The sequence below is a fragment of the Salvelinus sp. IW2-2015 genome, linkage group LG7, assembly GCF_002910315.2.
Source record: "Salvelinus sp. IW2-2015 linkage group LG7, ASM291031v2, whole genome shotgun sequence".
In the NCBI taxonomy this organism is placed as follows: Eukaryota; Metazoa; Chordata; class Actinopteri; order Salmoniformes; family Salmonidae; genus Salvelinus; species Salvelinus sp. IW2-2015.
In genome coordinates this window covers 22,732,740-22,743,256 of record NC_036847.1, presented here as the reverse complement: position 1 = coordinate 22,743,256, position 10,517 = coordinate 22,732,740, and the positions used below count along the sequence as shown (strand labels likewise).

Genomic DNA, 10,517 nt, shown 5'->3' with positions numbered 1-10,517 from the left:
CGGCTTAAAAAACACATTAAGAAGGAAATTAAATGACACAAATTAACTTATCAAGGCACGATCCATTAAATTAAATGCTTTTCAGGTTGACTACCTTATGAATCTGCGTTGAGATAATGTCTGATGACAGCTTTGCACCACTTGGCAAAGGGTGGCTACTTTGAAAGAATCTCAAATATATTTAGATTTGTTTAACACGTGTTTCCATATGCTTTATTTCATAATCTCTCTCTTTGCCCCTAGTCCTGTGTCGCAGGCATGCATCTGTTTTGTTTCATGTTTGTGACCTCATGAAAGACAATACAGCCACATTACCATAACTCTGTTTATACAGGAGCCTCCGTTATGACGTTTGCGGCTTATTATTGTATAAAATGAATGAGTAAAGATGAAACTATTTGAAATTATGTAATGTGATTTTTAAACTGTTAATGTGAGAGAATTGTATTCCCTTTAAAGTTTAAGTTATTGGCCCGCCTCCATGAACACCGACATGATCTGGCTCATGGGACAGCCCTTTTCTACTGTTACGAATAAAATCCCCACTTGAGGAAATCCTCTTCGCCCCCTCGGTGATCGAGGTACGCTTGGTCTGAAGGTTTGAGTAGAGACCACAAAAACCTTTAAGCTAAGTTTAAGRTACGGTTGTAATGGTTGTTGACTTTCGATCCCGACAGAATAAGAGCAAATCTTACATACTAATTACTAGTCTGCAGCTAGAAGTTATGTACCATTGGATGCGAAGACCGACAACTGCCGAAACAACAACTATTCTATAAGAACATTTCTGAATGGTACTCTGAAGTATTCATTCTAACCACAAAAGACTCCAGGGAAGCAGAGACGCTTGGATGAACTTTCCAACAAAGATGGATGATTCCAACAGAAATCACGACGACACACTGAGCSTAAATATATATTGATTGCAATTATTCCCGAATGAGTGAGTCTTCATGTGCAAAGGATTAGCATTTCAATTAATATAATTAGCAACTGTGTAGGCACTCTTTCGCGCACTTCTCAGTCTACACCCACTTCCCTTTGTCCACCAAGCCATCATATCGGCTTAGCCCACTAGGGAACCTCCCATATCATTTACTCTGCAACCATATCTACTGTTTGTTTGTTTATGCATTTCTGTGATTATTTAGTTGGTTAGTAAATCAATGATTAAGACAATTGGTGTATGGATGATTCATAGTAAAGGCTGGGTTCGTGCAGATAACCAACAATTTCCGATGTTTGGAATGAGACTAACGTGAGGTAAAGAATAATTCATTAATTAGAAGACTAATTGATCAGACATTAATATCTGAAGAGTTATATTAGGAAAATTATAACTTTGTAATCTGAAGATTTTCCTTGGTGCCRCGACTTCCTAGTTAATTKCGTAATAATAATTAGAGAATTGATTAGATAAAATAACAATATTCCCTTTAATGATGCCAAAGACACGACACCTCACCTCTAACACTACTCAGACCACATCCAGTTTGCTATCACAGTGCCATCCGTTTTGTCACAAGCCCCATATACTACCCACCACTGCGACCTGTATGCTCTTGTTGGCTGGCCCTCGCTACATAWTCATCGCCAAACCCACTGGCTCCAGGTCATCTAAGTCTTTCCTAGGTAAAGCCCCGCCTTATCTCAGCTCACTGGTCACCATAACAACACCCACCCGTAGCACGTGCTCCAGTAGGTATATTTCACTGGTCATCCCCAAAATCCACACCTTTGGCCGCCTTTACTTCCAGTTTCTCTGCTGCCAATGACTGGAACGAATTGCAACAAATCCAATGAAGCTGAGACTTATCTCCCCCTCTAACTTTAAGCATCATCTGTCAGGAGGCAGCTTACCGATCACTGTACCTGTAAATGGCCACACCCAACTACCTCCTCCCATATTGATTATTTATCTGTTTTTTGCTCTTTTGCACGCCCAGTATCTCTACATGCACATCTATCAGCTCCAGTGTGTAATGCTAAATTGTAATTATTCCACCTCTATGGCCTATTTATTAGCCTGTACCCTCCCTAATCTTACTACAGTTGCACAAACCTGTACAATAGGATTTTTCCTGTTGCTGTTATTGACTGTACGTTTGTTTATCCCATGTAATATCTGTCGCACTGCTTTGCTTTATCTTCGGCCAGGGTGCAGTTGTAAATGAGAACTTGTTCTCAACTGGCCTAGCCTGTGTATAATAGGTGAAATTTAAAAATATAATATAAAAATGGCTCTCCTAGATATGATGAATTTACGAATGTCGTTCAGGCTGCTTACTATCAACCAATGGTAATGTGTTGGCTGTGTGCTGTCCTCTTGTCTTTGGTTCATCTCAGGACCTTGCCAGGAAGTCTCAGCTGATTGACTTGGAGAAAGAGGGTTACAGGCCTTCTTGTCATGGGATTCGACTTTCAACCCGACATCATTATATCCGACTGGTGAGAGGAATATTAGAATTTTGTCATTCAGTGTCTGCTACTCTACTTGTCAGAGGAATAGACTACTGTACAACTTAGTATGTTTGTGGTTGTCCATATCAAGGTATGCTCCACCTGGAACTGTGGCTCTGAATATGAGATCTGTGTTGAGTTGGCTAAATCATAAGAAGAAGCCAATTAAGAAGTTTAGTCCAGGCAGGAACCTGTTGGTCTTTCGAACAGTGGACATGATCAGAAATGGATCAGGTAAAACGTCAGACTGGTTAAGATAATTCTCCATATACATGGGGTCATGAAATAGCTTGAGTACACAATCAACAATGTGATTTCTCCTTGTCTTGTGCATTAGACAGCTTTTCAGTGATTGCATTGCAGGAAAAAAATGTGCCAACACTAAACATTTGAAAGTTAAATAGTGCAGATTAAAAACAAGGTAAAAAAAAAAGAAAAACAGTATATATGTATATACAGTGGGGCAAAACAAAGTTAGTCAGCCACAATTGTTGCAAGTTTCCCAACTTTAAAAAAGATGAGAGGCCTGCTAATTTTCATCAAATAGGTACACTTCAACTATACAGACAAAATGACGAGGAAAAAATGCCAGAAAATCACATTGTAGATTTTTATGAATTTTTGCAAATTATGGTGGGAAAATAAGTTAATGTTTTTGGTCACCTACAAAAAGCAAGATTTCTGGCTTCTCAGAACCTGTAACTTCTTTCTTTAAAGGCTCCTTTGTCCTCCACTCGTTACCTGTATTTAATTGGCAACATGTTTGAACTTGTTATTCAGTATAGAAGCACACCTGTCCACAACCTCAAACAGTCACACTCCGCAAACGTCGCACTATGGCCAAGACCAAAGAGCTGTCAAAGGAGACACCAGAAACAAATTTGTTTAGGAAAAAAACCTGCACCAGGCTGGGGAAGACTGAAATCTGAATAGGTAAGCCAGCTTGGTTGAAAATCACTGTGGGAGCAATTATTAGGAAATGGAAGACATACAAAGACCACTGATAATCTCCTCGCATCTGCGGGCTCCCACGCAAGATCTCACCCCGTGGGTCAAATGATCCAAGAACGGTGAGCAAAAATCCCCAAAAACCACACGGGGGGACCTAGTTGAATGACCTGCAGAGAGCTGGGACCAAGATACAAAGCCTACCATCAGTAACACACTATACGCCGCCAGGGACTCAATCCTGCAGCCTGCAGACGTGTCACCCTGCCTTAGCCAGTACATGTCCAGGACCCGTCTGAGAGTTAAGTTTGCTAGAGAAGCATTTGGCATTGATCCAGAAGAACGATTGGGAGAATGTCAGATGAAACCAAAAATATAACTTTTGGTAAATAACTTAACTCGTTGTGTTTGGGAGGACAAAGAATGCCTGAGTTGCATCCAAGAGCAACACCATACCTACTGTGAAATCATGGGGTGGAAACATCATGCTTTGGGGCTGTTTTTCTGCAAAGGGACCAGGACGACTGATTCCTTAGTGAAGGACAGAATGAATGGGGCCATGTATCGTGAGATTTTGAGTGAAAACTTCTTCCATCAGCAAGGGCATTGAAGATGAAACGTGGCTGGGTCTTTCAGCTGACAAATATCCCAAACACAGACCGCCCGGGCAACGGAAGGAGTGGCTTCGTAAGAAGCATTTCAAGGTCCTGGAGTGGCCTAGCCAGTCTCCAGATTCAACCCCATAGAAAATCTTTGGAGGGAGTTGAAAGTCCGTTGTTGCCCAGCAACAGCCCCAAAACATCACTGCTCTAGAGGAGATCTGGCATGGAGGAATGGGCTAAAATACCAGCAACAGTGTTGTGAAAACCTTGTGAAGACTTACAGAAAAGCGTTTGGACCTCTGTCATTGCCAACAAAGGGTATATAACAAGTATTGAAGAAACTTTTGTTATTGACGCAAATACTTATTTTCCAGCATAATTTGGCAAATAAATTTCATTAAAAATCCTACAATGTGATTTTCTGGATTCTTTTTTATCATTTGTCTGTCATAGTTGAAGTGTACCTATGATGAAAACTTACAGGCCTCATCTCTTTTAAGTGGCGAGAACTTGCACAATTGGTGGCTGACTAAATACTTTTTTGCCCCACTGATATATAATATAATATATATATATATATATATATATATCACCATTACACACATACATATATATATATTATAGTATATACATAACACATATATACTACAGCATATATATACATATATATATATATATATATATATTATGTGTGTGCTGTATATATATTATAATATATGTGTTATATATTATGTTGTGTGTGTGTATGTATGTATATTATTATATATGTGTGTGGTGTTGGTATGTATTTTTGATATATATATGTGTGGTTGTGGAATGTGTGGTATGTATGCTATGATCATAGCTGTGTGTGTGCTCATGCATACACACTTTTTGTTGGACACAAGGTTTTTCTTTACTTTTACTATTTTCTACATTGTAGAATAATAGTGAAGACATAAACTATGAAATGGCGCATATGGAATCATGTAGTAAACAAAAAAACAGTGTTAAACAAATCAATATGTTTTAGATTTGACAAAGTAGCCACCCTTTGCCTTGATGACAGCTTTCTACACTCTTGGCATTCTCTCAACCAGCTTCACCTGGAATGCTTTTCTAACAGTCTTGAAGGAGTTCCCACATATGCTGAGCACTTGTTGGCTGCTTTTCCTTTACTCTGCGGTCCAACTCATCCCAAACCATCTCATTTGGGTTGAGGTCAGGTGATTTGTGGAGGCCAGGTCATCTGATGCAGCACTCCATCACTCTCCTTGGTCAAACAGCCCTTACACAGCCTGGAGGTGTGTTGTAGTCATTGTCTTTTTGAAAAACAAATGATAGTCCCACTKAGTGCKAACCAGATGCGATGGCCATCACTGTAGATTGCTGTCGTAGCCATGCTGGTTCAGTGTGCCTTGAATTCTAAATAAATCACTGAGTGTCACTAGCAAAGCACCATCACACTTCCTCCTCCATGCTTCACAGTGGGAACTACACATGCAGCGATCATCCGTTCACCTACTCTGCGTCTCAAAGACGAGGCGGTTGGAACCAAAAATCTCAAATTTGGACAGATTTCCACCGGTCTAATGTCCTTTGATCGTATTTCTTGGCCCAAGCAAGTTTCTTATTGGTGTCCTTTAGTAGTGGTTTCTTTGCAGCAATTCGACCACGAAGGCCTGTTTCACACAGTCTCCTCTGAACAGTTGATGTTGATGTGTCTGCTACTTGAACTCTGAAGCATTTTTTTGGGCTGCAATTTCTGATGCTGGGAACTCTAATGAATATATCCTCTGCAGCAGAGGTAACTCTGGGTCTTCCTTTCCTGTGGCGGTCCTCATGAGAGCCAGTTTCATCATAGCGCTTGATGATTTTTGTGACTGCCTTTGAAGAAACGGTCAGTTCTTAATTTTCCACATTGACAGACCTTCATGTCTTAGTAATGATGGACTGTCGTTTCTCTTTGCTTATTTGAGCTGTTCTTGCCATAATATGATAGTGGTCTTTTACCAAATAGGGCTATCTTCTGTATACTACCCCCTACCTTGTCACAACACAACTGATTGGCTCAAACGCATTAAGGAAATAAATTCCACTAATTAACTTTTAACAAGGCACAACTGTTAATTGAAATGCATTCCAGTTGACTACCTCATGAAGCTGGTTGAGAGTATGCCAAGAGTGTGCAACATGTAGCTACTTTGAATAATCTCACAAAATATATTTTGATTTGTTTAACACTTTTGGTTATTATACGATGCCATATGTGTTAATTCATAGTTTGATGTCGTCACTATTCTACAATGTAGAAAAACCCTGGAATGAGTAGGTGTGCAAACATTTGTGTGTATATATATATATATATTTTTTTATTTTATTTTTTTTATTTATACAACATATTTCTCAATTAAACAAAGCATACTAATTACAATTGAACATATGACCGTTTCAATGTTTCAGATGACTCATGTGTTCAAGAATTATGGACCAGGTGTGCGTTACATCCGATTCATTCATGGAGGAAATGACACTCAGTTCTGGGCCGGCTGGTATGGTATTCGGGTCACCAACAGTAGCATCGAGATCTTCCCATCGGTGGACAGATAGATTTCGGTGTTCCCATTTACTCTCCTAAGAGGTTACATTTGAATGTTTTGCCGACCTGCAAGCTTTGAAACCTCTCTTAGCGTAGTGTACATCATTCTGTCTTTTCAGCCTTAGGCAATTGGCACATTGTTTCTCTGTGGATATAAATTATTCTGGCTATACAATACAGGTAACTTCCAAAGTAATGGAAACGCTTGAGTAAATGAGGGATACAAAGTATATTGAAAACAGTTACTTCCACACAGGTGTTGTTCCTGAGTTAATTAAGCAATTAACATCCCATTGTACTTAGGGTCATGTATAAAAATGCCCAGTTGGCCATTATTTTTGTTACTATGGCTAGAGGAGATCTGTGACTTTGAAAGAGGGGTCTCAAAGGAGCATAGTGGTCGGTCTGTCTCAGTCACCAGATCTCAACCCAATTGAACACTTATGGGAGATTCTGGAGCGGTGACTGAGACAGCGTTTTCCACCACCATCCAWCAAAACACCAAGTTATGGAATTTCTCATGGAAGAATGGTGTCGCCTCCCTCCAATGGAGTTCATCACACAGAATCTATGTATGCTAAGGCACATTGAAGCTGTTCTAGCTAGTGGTGGCCAGCGCCCTATTAAGACACTTTGTTTTCTTTATTTTGTCAGTTACCTTTATCATTTGTGTACATCTCTGGATTGTACAGAGCACAGCAAAAATTCACATTATATGCCTGGAGTACTTCAATGTATTCCAGGCATATAATGTGCATTTCTGTTTTGCTCTGTACAATTCAGAGGAAGACAGAACAAAGGAAAGTGTGAACTTGAATGTAATGTATTATGTACATAAACGTCTGACCCATTTTGACAAACAACACCATTAAGAAATGTAGTTGAACACTTTTGCTTGTACTCACCTATATCTTAACATGTAATTGTTGTCATGTACAGTGCCTTCAAAGTATTCAAACCCCTTGACTTACTCCACATTTTCTTGTTACAGCCTGAATTCAAAATGTATTAAATAAATTTTTCTAAAACATGTACACACAATACCCCATAATTGTTGCTAATTTATTGTCAATTAAATACAGATATCTCATTTACATAAGTATTCACACCCCTGAGGCAATAAATATTAGAATCATCTTTGGCAGAGATTACAGCAGTGAGTCTTTCTGGGTAAGTCTCCAAGAGCTTTGCACACATGGATTGTATAATATTTGCACGTTCTTTTTCAAATTCAAGCTCATTGAAGTTGGTTGTTGATCATTGTTAAACAGACATTTTCAAGTCTTGCCATAGATTTTCAAAAGGATTTAAGACAAAACTGTATCTAGGCCACTCAGGAATGTTCAATGATGTCTTGGTAAGCAATTCCAGTGTATATTTGTCCTTGTCTGTCTTTAGTTACTCTCCTTTTGGAAAGGTAATTTTTCTCCCAGTGTCTGTTGCAAAGCAGACTGAACCAAGTGTTCCTTTAGGATTTTGCCTGTGTTTAAATCTCTTCTGTTTCTTTAAATACAAATTTTAAAAAACCTAGTCTTTGCTGTTGACCAGCATACCCATAATATGATGCTGACACCATCATGCTTGAAAATTAGAAGATTGGTACTCCGTGATGTGGTTGTTGGATTTGCCCCAAACATAATGCTCTTGTATTCGGGACATAAGTTAATTTATTTGCCATTTTTATTTTTTTCAAGTTTAAGTTTAGTGCCTTAATGTGAACATGATGCAAGTTTTAAAATATTTTTATTCTGTGCCGTTCCTTTTCACACTCATTTAGGTTAGTAATTGGAATAACTAGTGTTGATCCATCCTCAGTTTTCTCCTATCACAGCCATTAAACTGTAACCGTTTTAAAACATCATTGGCCTCATGGGAAAATCCCTGATAGGTTTCCTTTCTCTCCGGCAACTGAGTTAGGATGGACGACTGTATCTTTGTAGTGACTGGGTGTATTGATACACAAGTGTAATTAATGACTTAATTCTCGAAAGGATATCAATCTACTAATAGTTGCCCTTCTTTGCAATGCATTGGATAACCTCCCTGTCTGTAGTTAAATCATATTTTTTTGAATTCACTGCTCGACTGCGTGACCTTACAATGATCTGTATGTGTCAGTACAGAGATGAGGTCTTTCAAAATCAGGTTAAACACTTGCCACACAGTGAGTCCATGCAAGATTATGATTAAACACATTTTTACTCCTAAACATATTTAAAAAAAACACTTTACCTGATTTAAGTATTAATATTAAACAAAAATAGGACAGTTCTGTTCTAATTGTTTCTTTAAAAATGGTTTCCACTCTAGCTTCCTGCAGTTAGTCTGTAGAGATAGTTTGAGCTGACAAGGACTTGGTGGTGATAACCTAAAAGCTGGCGTTCCATAGACAAGATGTGTATGTTACCCGAGAGAGAGAGCCTGGAAGAGTTTAGAACAATGTCTCATCTTCTGGCATCTGGGAAACAAGCCGGGTTGAGGGTAAAGCACCACCCTATAGATCAGGGGTCAAACTCATTCCACGGAGCCTAGTGTCTTGCAGGTTTTTGGTTTTTCCTTTCAAATAAAGCCCTAGACAACCAGGTGTGGGGAGTTCCTAACTAATTAGTGATGTTAATTCATCAATCAAGTACAAGGGAGGAGCGAAAACCCGCAGACACTCGCCCTCCGTGGAATGAGTTTGACACCGTGTGCTATAGATGAACAAGGTTAGGAAGGTTAGAAATGACTAGCATTTTTTTAGGGCCTATATATCATATTTTTCATTATCAGTTAGGCTCACACGACCTAACAGTCGAGACTGTTGTGTCAACATATCATATTGCAATAATTAATCGATATTAAATAAAGATGATTGTTTGAAGAAATGACCAATTCTCTCAGTACTGAAATTTCCATGACAACGTATATATGCTTGCCATAACAAATGGTTTAATTACGTATTGATTAAAGACATTTTCAGATTTTTTTTTAAATTATTTGAAAATGTTCTACACAGTCCACTTTGACATGTATGGGGTATATGGCAGTGACTTAATAAATTTCAAATTCAGGCAGTAACAATGTTTGGGGAAATAGTCAATGGGTGTGAATACTTTCTGAAGGCACTGTTTATATTAATAGGATAATATGGTTCTCTTTTGAATAATGGTTCTCTTTTCTTATGGTTCTCTTTTGAATAATAAGTTACACTTGTATAACTAAATACATACATTTTAAAAGTGTACTGTCCTTATTGTTTGTTCAACTACTGTGGAGTGATTTGTATCCTCTATATAAGAACAATACAGGCACTACATCAATATACTGAGGCCCCCATACTTGAAGTGCATTCGGAAAGTATTCAGACCCCTTAACTTTTTCCACATTTGTTACGTTACAGCCTTATTACAAAATTGTTTACATGATGAGCAAACCAGTTAAATCTACACACAATACCCCWTAGTGACAAATTTAAAACATGTATTTAGACATTTTTGCAAATGTATAAAAATAAAACCTTATTTACATAAGTGTCCAGACCCTTTGCTATGAGACTTGAAATTGAGCTCAGGTGCATCCTGTTTCCATTGATCATCCTTGAGATGTTTCTACAACTTGATTGTCCACCTGTGGTAGATTCAATTGATTGGACATGATTTGGAAAGGCACAACTGTCTATATAAGGTCCCACAGTTGACAGTGCATGTCAGAGCAAAAACCAAGCCATGAGGTCGAAGGAATTGTCCGTAGAGCTCGAGACAGGATTGGTGAAAGGTACCAAAGAAATTCTGCAGTATTGAAAGTCCCCAAGAACACAGTGGCCACAGTATTCASACCCWTTACTCAGTACTTTGTTGAAGCACCTAACAGCGATTACAGCCTTGAGTCTTCTTGGGTATGGTGCTACAAGTTTTGCACACCTGTATTTGGGGAGTTTCTCCCATTTT

The 10,517-nt window shown here is 38.6% G+C and overlaps 1 protein-coding gene and 1 long non-coding RNA gene across 3 annotated transcripts in view; both read left to right on the top strand.

Annotated features, from left to right (window-relative positions):
* Positions 1-10,517, top strand: part of LOC111966619 (F-box only protein 6) — an 81,414-nt gene that overhangs the window by 27,622 nt on the left and 43,275 nt on the right. The window lies entirely within an intron of this gene.
* Positions 1,814-7,729, top strand: LOC111966946 (uncharacterized). Its single transcript, XR_011480188.1, has 2 exons — positions 1,814-2,448; positions 6,453-7,729. It is a non-coding gene; the product is annotated as an uncharacterized lncRNA (long non-coding RNA).